Source organism: Schistocerca cancellata, chromosome 8, assembly GCF_023864275.1.
Source record: "Schistocerca cancellata isolate TAMUIC-IGC-003103 chromosome 8, iqSchCanc2.1, whole genome shotgun sequence".
NCBI lineage: Eukaryota > Metazoa > Arthropoda > Insecta > Orthoptera > Acrididae > Schistocerca > Schistocerca cancellata.
Genome location: NC_064633.1, coordinates 317,503,396 through 317,515,890, shown reverse-complemented (window position 1 = coordinate 317,515,890; position 12,495 = coordinate 317,503,396).

Here is a 12,495-nt window from a genome sequence, read left to right as displayed (position 1 = left end):
ATAAATAATCAGCATTGGCGGCCGAAGACTTCCGGCATAAGAAGTCAGCCTCATACTGCCAACGGCCTTGTCAAAGAGGGTGGAGGAGCGGATAGAGGTTCAGGGCACTCTCTTGTCCTAGGGGTGGGAAATTGCCCCTAAAGGCGGAAGAATCAGCAATGATCAACGACCTGAGGATGCAGAAGGCAATGGAAACCACTGCATTAAAGACACGTAACGTGTATCCACAGGACATATGGCCTGTAATTGAAGAAGTGCCATGATGATCTATCCATTGGCAAAAGATTCCGGAATAGTCCCCCATTCGGATCTCCGGGAGGGGACTGCCAAGGGGGAGGTTGCCATGAGAAAAAGATTGAATAATCTACGAAAGGATAACGTTCTACGAGTCGGGGCCTGGAATGTCAGAAGCTTGAACGTGGTAGGGAAACTAGAAAATCTGAAAAGGGAAATGCAAAGGCTCAGTCTAGATATAATATGGGTCAGTGCAGTGAAGTGGAAGGAAGACAAGGATTTCTGGTCAGAAGAGTTGAAACTTCCCCTTTCAACAATTATTCAAGACTGTGCTTAAACTGACACACAATATTTTTTTAGCGCAACGCAATCTGACTTTCAGAAATCCCTACAAAGGAATGGCCCTAACTAACATTAACCTGTACCTTTCACAAATCACTTACCTCACCAAAATCTTCATTACTCGAACTACTGCAATACAGCGAGCGCCACTACTGCCAGCTTAATAAAAGATTCAAACTACGGAAGGCACTAACTACTGATAGGGATAGTTAGCAAATGAAAGATTTTAATAGAGAACAAACACTGTATTTACCTTAATAGTCATAATATATATAGTAGTTCATAATATCCAGTATTACAAATTATCAAAACTCCGCCATCTCTCTCCCCACATCCACCACTGCTGGCGGCTCACCTCCAACTGTACAACGCTACGCGCTGCTCACATCCAGCTGCCGCTGCCCAACACTACAATGGCAGACAACAATGCAAACTAGCTACAGACTTCACACAGCACAGCCAGTGATTTTCATACAGAGCGCTACGTAACGTTGCCGATAAGAAAACATAAACAGCCTACTTACATAGGCCTACTTACATAGCCCCCATGCTCCCCACAAAAAATTTTACAAATTGTTTTGGGCAGTGGCCAATACAGATTTGAAAAAATTTTTCATAATTACAATATCAAAGAAATCAAATGCACACACTTATTTATACAATGTTGGTCAAGAGCTAAAATTTTCTCACAGTCCATAAAGACAGTCCAGATTGTTCATCACAGTAAAATTTCAGTGGTTTTTTTTTTCAAAGTCTGAGCAGTAAAAGACAATGCACACGGAAGTAGTGGATTTCGATGCAGTCTTGAAGAAGTAGTGTTGTCCTTCCAACTGAAGGACAGTGCTGACTCTTGACATGCTGACAGGTAATGGGCCACAACAGAGCAAACCCACAGCAGAGTGATTCGACGTTTTGAAGAATATTGGTAGGTAGGTCATCACAGAGCAGACCCACTGTAGTCCTGGTAGAGAGTATGGTATTGGTGGGCCACCAGAGGTGCAGACCCACTGCAGTCCTTGTAGAAATAATGGTATTGGTGGGCCATCAAAGATGCAGACCCACTGTAGTCCATGTAGAAATAATGGTATTGGTGAGTCAGCAAAGGTGTAGACCCACTGTAGTCCTTGTAGAGATGGCCAGCAGCCATCTGTTGTGACTGTGCAGGTGCACAATCACCATTGAAGAGTCTTGCAGATAATATAGCAAGTCCATAACCACCACTTGTGCACTCACAAAGTTTTTGGAATTGCCCTTAGAACCAGCAATGCTGTTATCCAGTCCCTTGCTGAATTATTAACACACGTGCAAACACTAACAGTCCCTACTTCTCACATACTGTCCATATACTACGACCAACAGAAACGTGTGCAGTGAAATGTAACTTACAAGTTAATAATATGATGAACTGGTGTCAATTACAATTTTATAACATAAGAATACGATTACAAAGGTACAAAATACATCATTAAAGAACATAACTATACAGATAACATTTGTAGTACAGGCTTTACAAAAGAATAGAAATAGACGTATACATCAGTGTTACAGGAATTATGACATAAGTAAATACATAAAAGATCAGAATAACTTTTGAAACATCAACTTTAAAACAAAACAGAGTAAATAATGTCTAAGCATATTTACAAGGTAAATGACATATTATTAATGCCAATTATATTTGAGGATAACAGTATTCCTCATCACAGTGAATGTAGCTTAGCATTAGAAGAAGAAAAAATTCTATGAAACTACACAGAGACAGGAAGAAAACAAATACACAAGGGTACACCAACACATAGTGGGATAACACAAAAGGAAAGGACAGGGTTCGTTTTCAGTGTAACATTTGGTACTGCAGTCCAACCCAAAACTTCATTCCATAAATCTTTTTTTTCTTATTTCAACATTGGTTTCCACCAAAAAAATCCTATCCAAGCATGCTTTCTGTGTTTTTCTCGTATAACCTCTCAGTGCATTTCTTCAATTTCATCGCAACTCATTCTCTTATATGCTACCCCCTCTTAAGCTAACTTAAATCTACTGAGCTCAGATGCTAAACTAAGGGACGAGGCAATGCAGCAGCATAAAACAATGAACACAAACATCAATGACAAAAAATTTAAATAGGCAAAGCAATTGCAGGACTACAACTAATATAAGGCACTGTGCAGCAAACAAGAAAAATAAATCAGTAGTAAAACTAGCTTAACAGAGTAATACAAAGTGAAATTTAGTAGCACTATGCCTGGCAAACAGCAGTAACTTATACCTAAACATAACATAGCTCAAGCAGAAAAAATATTACAGTAAAAACAACACTGCAGATAAGGGAAATGTATATTCACATCTTAATGTCTATGTAATTAAAGTGGTGCACCACAACTTATTCTACAAAAGAAATTACCAAGTACTTGAAAAGAAAATTCTGTATGCAGTTCCTGTGATATGTTTTTGTGCTCCTTCGGATTTTTTGAAGTACATGAAAGTTATTCTTTACTGGGTCTGTAGGCATAAAATATCTATATTAGTACATTCATAAAATTTTATTTTAAACAATGCTGCAGTGCAGCTAGAAACTAGATATTAAAGAAAATGAGCAAATAAATACATAAAGCAAGCCATATGGCATTTTTCTCAACTAGCAAGACAATAGCTGTGAAATGTTTCTCATCGTTTCATTAGGCATTTTAGTAAATATCATAAATTACGAGCTCCACAGTATGCTTTCAACAAGGAAATGTCAATAGCGAGGATAATGGCCTAACCCCTTTCTCTTGTTCTACCTGTGCCTCTGAGAACGCCCTCACTAATGTTTTTTTTTTTTTTTTTTTTTTCAGGCATCTGACACAGCTGAGCGCCCACGACGCATTACGTGCAGGTGGTCACTTAACTTTCTTACGGAAATATTTACGACAGCAGTTTCCGCTACAGTGACAGTCTCATATACAAATGTTTCACAGGTCAAGAATTTGCGTTAAAAATCTGTAGAAACAATATCCTATTGATATAACAGTGCCCAAAAATTTTCGTCGGCATTGTAATACATTCACGCATTTACACACATTTCATAACTCTTAAAGTACGATTCTTGGTTTCCAACATCCTTTATCACAAGTCAGAGTCCCCAACCACTATTCATTATTCCTTACCTTATTACACATATACATATTCGTTGACACTTCTTCAATATTTTATCATAAGAGATATGTAGCATAATCAAATAACTCATATAGCATCAGTCTATTAATCATAAATATACCTCAGCAGCATAATACACATCGTCGTCGTAATAATAACATCATAAGACCTCAGTCAAATCTCAAAAACGTCGTAGCTTTCTGCAATAATTTCAAAACCTAAAGAAAATTCTCTGCTCATTTCAGTAGTGTCATCTACCTCGAATGTACTTTAAAAATCATGATCTCATACCAAATACATCATTCAAAGCTCTCATAGTATCACAATGGTTCTGAAAAAATATGAACAGTTCACAAAGTACAGACAAAATACCATTTCGTAAGTGCGAAGTTACCCAACTGTGTAATTGCGTAAACATGTGTCACTGATGTAGTAAAAAAAATGTTTATCTCTCAGTTAAATGATCAGGTAGCTGTGTAATTTATGTGTTAGAGAAATATGGTACCGATGTGTAAAGCTGTATAAGCAAATACCATATTAGCTAGGGCTCCTTGTGCTTGCCAAACACATGGTACACAAAGTAAGCGTCTACCCCCCTGAGGATTAATGTAATTATACCCTCAGGTGTTACAGATTACAGCAATGGAATGAAATGTATCACGGAAAACTTTCTTTGTAATTCAAAAATCTATAAAAATAAATGTTTTAAGTTCAAAATTAATCACTGAAATGCGTGTCCTGTAGCGCTAAATGTGCATCTTGTTTTAAGATAATCTCTGTGGAAGTGTCATAGTTATTTTCCTCCGAAAGCTAAGTTCTGCAGAAGCCAATGTACTTACCTTACGATAAACAAAAGTGAAATGCTGTGCGTAGAGATATCTTAGTTATTACGCTTATTGTTGTGATGAAGAAATTACTGTGCTATAACGTATTGTTGTGCTACGGAAAAGGCTGTCTCATTGTAGCTATACCACAAAAGTTACTACTAAAACATGTTTTACTTTCCAGAATAATTCAGAAAAACTGTGCAGATATGAAACAGAAACACCGCAAACAGATTCTAAGTCTGACAAAGCATACTAGCAATGTAAAGTGAAAAGTTATATGGCAAAGACAAAGCTAAAAGGCAGATTATCTTTCAATAAACGGTTTTACATGTGAAATGTGGTGTAAACCTTTACTCTTCCTAGTACGCGGAGTTTCAACTTCAACGCAATTATCATGTGGTATACGTCGGATTCTGTAAGGTCCATTGTAAACTAGAAAGAATTTGTGACTCAAATGTTTCTTCTTATGTGACAATGAATGAGCTTTAATGAGAACTTTCTGACCAATATACAATTTCTTTGCATTTGCTTTACCGTGTAGTTTTCTCCTTTTGTCTGCTGCAGATTTTATATTTTTAAGAGCCACATCAATTATGTCTTTGTGTCGAAGTTTACGTGTATTCGGGAAAGGTACAAGCTCTCTGATTCTGTTCGGTGGTTCTTCATTCTTTAGAACAAGAGTAGGTGGAAAAGCAGTGGAATCATGAGGCATTTCTTTCAGCACATTTTGAAATAAGTGTAAATATCTGTCCCAATGCTGATGATTTCTGTGACAATAAAGTCTACAAGGCTTATTGATTTCTTTCATAATCCGTTCAGACGGGTTACAATGTGGTGAGTACAATGAAATAAAAACTGGTTTGATTTTATGATTCCGAAGCATGCGTGACCAAACAGCAGATCTGAATTGCGGTCCGTTATCTGAAATGACTTTACTAACGTGTCCAACTTCACGTAAGAAATTTTTAACAAAGGCGTTGGATACAGACCGTCCAGTGGCTTTACGTAACGGAGTGAAAGAAACAAATTTTGAAGTAAGTTCAACAGCGACTAGAACGTACGAAAATCCATTCGATGTTCTGACAAGGGGTCCCAAGAGATCAACAGCAGCAAATTCTTTTAATTTAGAAGGAATGATACGAAAAAAACGGAGCACGATGTGAGATAGTAGATGGTTTCGCCTTTTGACAAAGTTTACAAATAGACAAGACTCTTCGAATGCTCTTTTCCATATTGTTAAAATAACAAGTCGTTCGAAGAATATGATAACATTTTCGTGGGCCAAAATGTACATAGCTGAAATGAATGTACCAAATGAGCTTATTAACAAAATCGTCTGGAATGCAAAGTACCCATAGCTTGTCATCAACAGTGCAGCTTTTGAAGAGTATGTTGTTTCTAACCAGGTAATAATGCCGAATCTGAGTGTGTGTCTTTTCATGCCATTTACTTTTGATGTCTTTCCAGATCGGATCTTTATCTTGTTCATGAGCAATGTCCTTTAAAGTTGTGGTGATGAAGTTTTCAAAGGCGACTTTCTGAATGTAAAGAATACTGAAATTTTTCTCAAGGTTGCCTTCTGTGTTACTTTTCTCAAGCCCAGCCGGTGCGCGTGACAGCGCGTCCGCAAGAATGTTCTCCTTGCCGGGAATGTAGACTATTGTGAAGCGGAATTCTTGCAGAAACAATGCCCAACGTTTTAACCTGACATGATTTAAATTTGAAGACATAAGAAATTGTAATGCACGATGATCACTGTATACTTTTACGTGCTTACCAGAAAGAAAGAAACGGAATTTGTTGAATGCCCAAACGATAGCTAAAGCTTTTAATTCAGTAACGGAATAATTTTTTTCAGATTTTGTTAGCACTCGGCTAGAAAAAGCAATGGTTTTCTGAATGGTAGTGTCATTTTCTATGGCTTCTTGAAATAAATGGGCACCAAGACCGACTTTAGAAGAATCCGTGCTAAGGCAGAAATCTTGTGACAGATCTGGATGAGCTAGTATTGGCGTGTTAAGTAGCGATTCTTTCAAAGAATTGAATTCCAACTGTGCTTGTTCGTCCCAGTTCCAAATAGTATTTTTTCCAGTGAGAGAACAAAGTTTTGGTGTAACAAGAATATGCATAGTCAGAAAACGACGGTAAAAATTTACGAGACCTAGAAAACTGCGGACTTGTTTTTTTGTGGATGGAACTGGAATGGCTCTGATTGCTTCTAACTTTTCAGGATCCGGCTGAATGCCTTCAGAAGAAATAATATGTCCCAAAAACCTCACCTTTGACCTACCGAATTCAGACTTTTCCAAGTTAACTGTAATTCCAGATTCTGCAAAAATACGTAATAAACTGTTGAGGATGCGGTTATGTTGTTCCCATGAAGCTTCTGCTATTAGAATATCGTCCACATATAAGGTGATGTGACGTTTTAAGAACTCAGGTAATATGGAATTTAGCCCGCGAATGAATGCTGCTGAAGAAATGTTCAAACCAAAAGGAAGTTTCCGAAACTGATAACAAACGCCGAAACAAAGAAAAGCTGTGTATTTTCTACATTCTGGATGAAGTTCGATCTGATAAAAGCTGGCTCTGAGATCAATGGAAGACCACACTTTTACACCATTAAAATTTTGAAGAAGTTCTTTCATCGTCTGCGGCCTGTCTGTTTCAGGAATGATGATAGTATTGATTTGTCTCGAATCTTAAACAAGCCTGATCGATCCATTTTTCTTCTCAACAACATGTAACAGATTGTTGTATGAGCTTACTGCAGGCTCAATAATGCCCTCATTAAGCATAGATTGTAATTCTGTTCTAATACGGTCCCTATAATGCGCCGGAATTACGTATGGTCTAACACAAAATTTAGTATGCTCACGAACACGAAATTGGTATTGAAATCCCTTGACTGTTCCTGTTTTGTGAGTAAAAACTGTGGAATGAGCTTGTAAAATCTCAAAAAGTTCCTGCCTATCAGTGTCGTTACAATTCTCAATTGTTTGAATTTTATTCTGAATTAACTCATTAGTTTCAAATATGCCGTCGATATCATCCCTGTCAGTACTTGCAGAGTGATTGTTAGTGTCTAGTTCCGTAGAAAATTCCGAACTGTTGTCTAACAGAAGGTAAAGTCGATTAATTTCCTCATTATAGTTTGAGAGCCAGTCTTCAAATTTCAAAGCTATTGACTTACCTTCTTTCTCTAAACTTATTTCAGCATCGTGAAAGCTTAAGATTGCTTTGTATTCATTCAAAAAGTCTACTCCCAGTATAATTTCCGTCGACAATAATGGAACAATGAGAAAGTTCATAGAGAAGCAGTGGCTTTGACAAAAGAATTCTAAGTTGGTTTGTTGGCGTACATCTACACTTTTTCCAATGATTGCACCTTGTAATTTAATCTTACGAAACGGAAGTGTGGGGCAATCGTTCGATTTGTTGCATTTGCTAAAAGCTGTTTCGCTAATTACTGAAATGGGACTACCAGAGTCAAGTACTGCCGTAAATTTTACGTCATTTACAGTAATGTGAATCACAGGATATGCAATGTTGTTATGTTTTACGTCGTGTTCCTGGAGTAAGATGTCCCTAATGTCTTCCATTTTTACGTAATTACTAGCTACGTCAGCTGCGTCGTCAGTTTCATAAGTACGTTTTGTGGCTGCCAGCGGTGTGAGTCATTGCCTATTGTCTCTTTGTTGGCGCGCGTCGTTATTGGGATTTGGAGACGTAACTTCTACATATTGACCGTGACGAGAGGGCCCTGCTCTGTTTAAATCCCGCCAGTTCTGATGCAGTTCAGGTCTGTCGTTACGATCATATCGTCTGTCGTCATGTCGGTAGATTCCATATCCCTACAAAGGAATGGCCCTAACTAACATTAACCTGTACCTTTCACAAATCACTTACCTCACCAAAATCTTCATTACTCGAACTACTGCAATACAGCGAGCGCCACTACTGCCAGCTTAATAAAAGATTCAAACTACGGAAGGCACTAACTACTGATAGGGTTAGTTAGCAAATGAAAGATTTTAATAGAGAACAAACACTGTATTTACCTTAATAGTCATAATATATATAGTAGTTCATAATATCCAGTATTACAAATTATCAAAACTCCGCCATCTCTCTCCCCACATCCACCACTGCTGGCGGCTCACCTCCAACTGTACAACGCTACGCGCTGTTCACATCCAGCTGCCGCTGCCCAACACTACAATGGCAGACAACAATGCAAACTAGCTACAGACTTCACACAGCACAGCCAGTGATTTTCATACCGAGCGCTACGTAACGTTGCCGATAAGAAAACATAAACAGCCTACTTACATATGCCTACTTACAGAGTATTGGGTAATATCAACAGCATCAGAAAATGGTATAACAGGTGTAGGATTCATTATGAATAGGAAGGTAGGGCAGAGGGTGTGTTACTGTGAACAGTTCAGTGACCGGGTTGTTCTAACCAGAATCGACAGCAGACCAACACCGACAACGATAGTTCAGGTATACATGCCGACGTCGCAAGCTGAAGATGAACAGATAGCGAAAGTGTATGAGGATATTGAAAGGGTAATGCAGTATGTAAAGGGGGACGAAAATCTAATAGTCATGGGCGACTGGAATGCAGTTGTAGGGGAAGTAGTAGAAGAAAAGGTTACAGGAGAATACGGGCTTGGGACAAGGAATGAAAGTGGAGAAAGACTAATTGAGTTCTGTAACAAGTTTCAGCTAGTAATAGCGAATACCCTGTTCAAGAATCACAAGAGGAGGAGGTATACTTGGAAAAGGCTGGGAGATATGGGAAGATTTCAATTAGATTACGTCATGGTCAGACAGAGATTCCGAAATCAGGTACTGGATTGTAAGGTGTACCCAGGAGCAGATATAGACTCAGATCACAATATAGTAGTGATGAAGAGTAGTCTGAAGTTCAAGACATTAGTCAGGAAGAATCAATACGCAAAGAAGTGGGATACGGAAGTACTAAGGAATGACGAGATACGTTTGAAGCTCTCTAACGCTATAGATACAGCAATAAGAAATAGCGCAGTAGGCAGTACAGTTGAAGAGGAATGGACATCTCTAAAAAGGGCCATCACAGAAGTTGGGAAGGAAAACATAGGTACAAAGAAGATAGCTTCGAAGATGGGTAACAGAAGAAATACTTCAATTGATTGATGAAAGGAGGAAGTACAAACATGTTCCGGGAAAATCAGGAATACAGAAATACAAGTCGCTGAGGAATGAAATAAATAGGAAGTGCAGGGAAGCCAAGACGAAATGGCTGCAGAAAAAATGTGAAGACATCGAAAAAGATATGATTGTCGGAAGGACAGACTCAGCATACAGGATAGTCAAAACAACCTTTGGTGACATTAAAAGCAACGGTGGTAACATTAAGAGTGCAACGGGAATTCCACTGTTGAATGCAGAGGAGAGAGCAGATAGGTGGAAAGAATATATTGAAAGCCTCTATGAGGATGAAAATTTGTCTGATGTGACAGAAGAAGAAATAGGAGTCGATTTAGAAGAGATAGGGGATCCAGTATTAGAATCGGAATTTAAAAGAGATTTGGAGGACTTACGGTCAAATAAGGCAGAAGGGATAAATAATATTCCATCAGAATTTCTAAAATCATTGGGGGAAGTGGCAACAAAACGACTATTTACGTTGGTGTGTAGAATATATGAGTCTGGCAATATACCATCTGACTTTCGGAAAAGCATCATCCACACAATTCCGAAGACGGCAAGAGCTGACAAGTGCGAGAATTATCGCACAATCAGCTTTACAGCTCATTCAACGAAGCTGCTTACAAGAATAATATACAGAAGAATGGAAAAGAAAATTGAGAATGCGCTAGTTGACGATCAGTTTGGCTTTAGGAAAAGTAAAGGGACGAGAGAGGCAATTCTGACGTTACGGCTAATAATGGAGGCAAGGCTAAAGAAAAATCAAGACACTTTCATAGGATTTGTCGACCTGGAAAAAGCGTTCGACAATACAAAATGGTGCAAGCTGTTCGAGATTCTGAAAAAAGTAGGGGTAAGCTGTAGGGAGAGACGGGTCATATACAGGGTTATTACAAATGATTGAAGCGATTTCACAGCTCTACAATAACTTTATTATTTGAGATATTTTCACAATGCTTTGCACACACATACAAAAACTCAAAAAGTTTTTTTAGGCATTCACAAATGTTCGATATGTGCTCCTTTAGTGATTCGGCAGACATCAAGCAGATAATCAAATTCCTCCCACACTCGGCGCAGCATGTCCCCATCAATGAGTTCGAAAGCATCGTTGATGCGAGCTCGCAGTTCTGGCACGTTTCTTCGTAGAGCAGGTTTAAACACTGAGTCTTTCACATAACCCCGCAGAAAGAAATCGCATGGGGTTAAGTCGGGAGAGCGTGGAGGCCATGACATGAATTGCTGATCATGATCTCCACCACGACCGATCCATCGGTTTTCCAATCTCCTGTTTAAGAAATGCCAAACATCATGATGGAAGTGCGGTGGAGCACCATCCTGTTGAAAGATGAAGTCGGCGCTGTCGGTCTCCAGTTGTGGCATGTGCCAATTTTCCGCGGGCTACGCGTGAAACTTGCCCGCACGCGTTCAACCGTTTCTTCGCTCACTGCAGGCCGACCCGTTGATTTCCCCTTAGAGAGGCATCCAGAAGCTTTAAACTGCGCACACCATCGCCGAATGGAGTTAGCAGTTGGTGGATCTTTGTTGAACTTCGTCCTGAAGTGTCGTTGCACTGTTATGACTGACTGATGTGAGTGCATATCAAGCACGACATTCGCTTTCTCGGCTCCTGTCGCCATTTTGTCTCACTGCGCTCTCGAGCGCTCTGGCGGCAGAAACCTGAAGTGCGGCTTCAGCCGAGCAAATCTTTATGAGTTTTTCTACGTATCTGTAGTGCGTCGTGACCATATGTCAATGATTGGAGCTACAGTGAATTTATGAAATCGCTTCAATCATTTTTAATAGCCCTGTACAATATGTACAACAACCAAGAGATGCGAAGGACATCAAAGGCAGACTCGCTATGGCAAAAAAGGCATTTCTGGCCAAGGGAAGTCTACTAATATCAAATACCGGCCTTAATTTGAGGAACAAATTTCTAAAGGTTGTACGTCTGGAGTACAGCATTGTATGGTAGTGAAACATTGACTGTGGGAAAACCGGAACAGAAGAGGATCGAAGCATTTGAGATGTGGTGCTATAGACGAATGTTGAAAATTAGGTGGACTGATAAGGTAAGGAATGAGGAGGTTCTACGCAGAATCGGAGAGGAAAGGAATATGTGGAAAACACTGATAAGGAGAAGGGACAGGATGATAGGACATCTGCTAAGACATGAGGGAATGACTTCCATGGTACTAGAGGGAGCTGTAGAGGGCAAAAACTGTAGAGGAAGACAGAGATTGGAATACGTCAAGCAAATAATTGAGGACGTAGGTTGCAAGTGCCACTCTGAGATGAAGAGGTTAGCACAGGAAGGAAATTCGTGGCGAGCCGCGTCAAACCAGTCAGTAGACTGATGACCAAAAAAAAAAAAAAAAAAAAAAAAAATTGTGGTCTTCTTTAAACAGGCGGTCTCCAAAGCAGTCGCCTCTTTTAGTTTCCAACTTCTATGGTGTTCCATCAAGGGGATACATATTACCCTCCCGGACTGACCTAGACAGAATTTGCCGCAGTAATATCTCGTAGCAACGGACTGCTGAAGAAGAGCCTTGTCTACATGCGTACCAAGTTTACGCTCATATCGCGAATCTGCGTGTTGCACTATGCAAGGGCGTCATACCGGTTAATCTTCCGTCTTGTTGCTGGACTGTGAACGGCTTTCTTACCATCTGCTACTTTCGTAGCTGTATGCTCGTTAAGTAACGTGCAATTTCGAGATTTAAAATTTCAGAAAATCTCCATCTCCTCAATG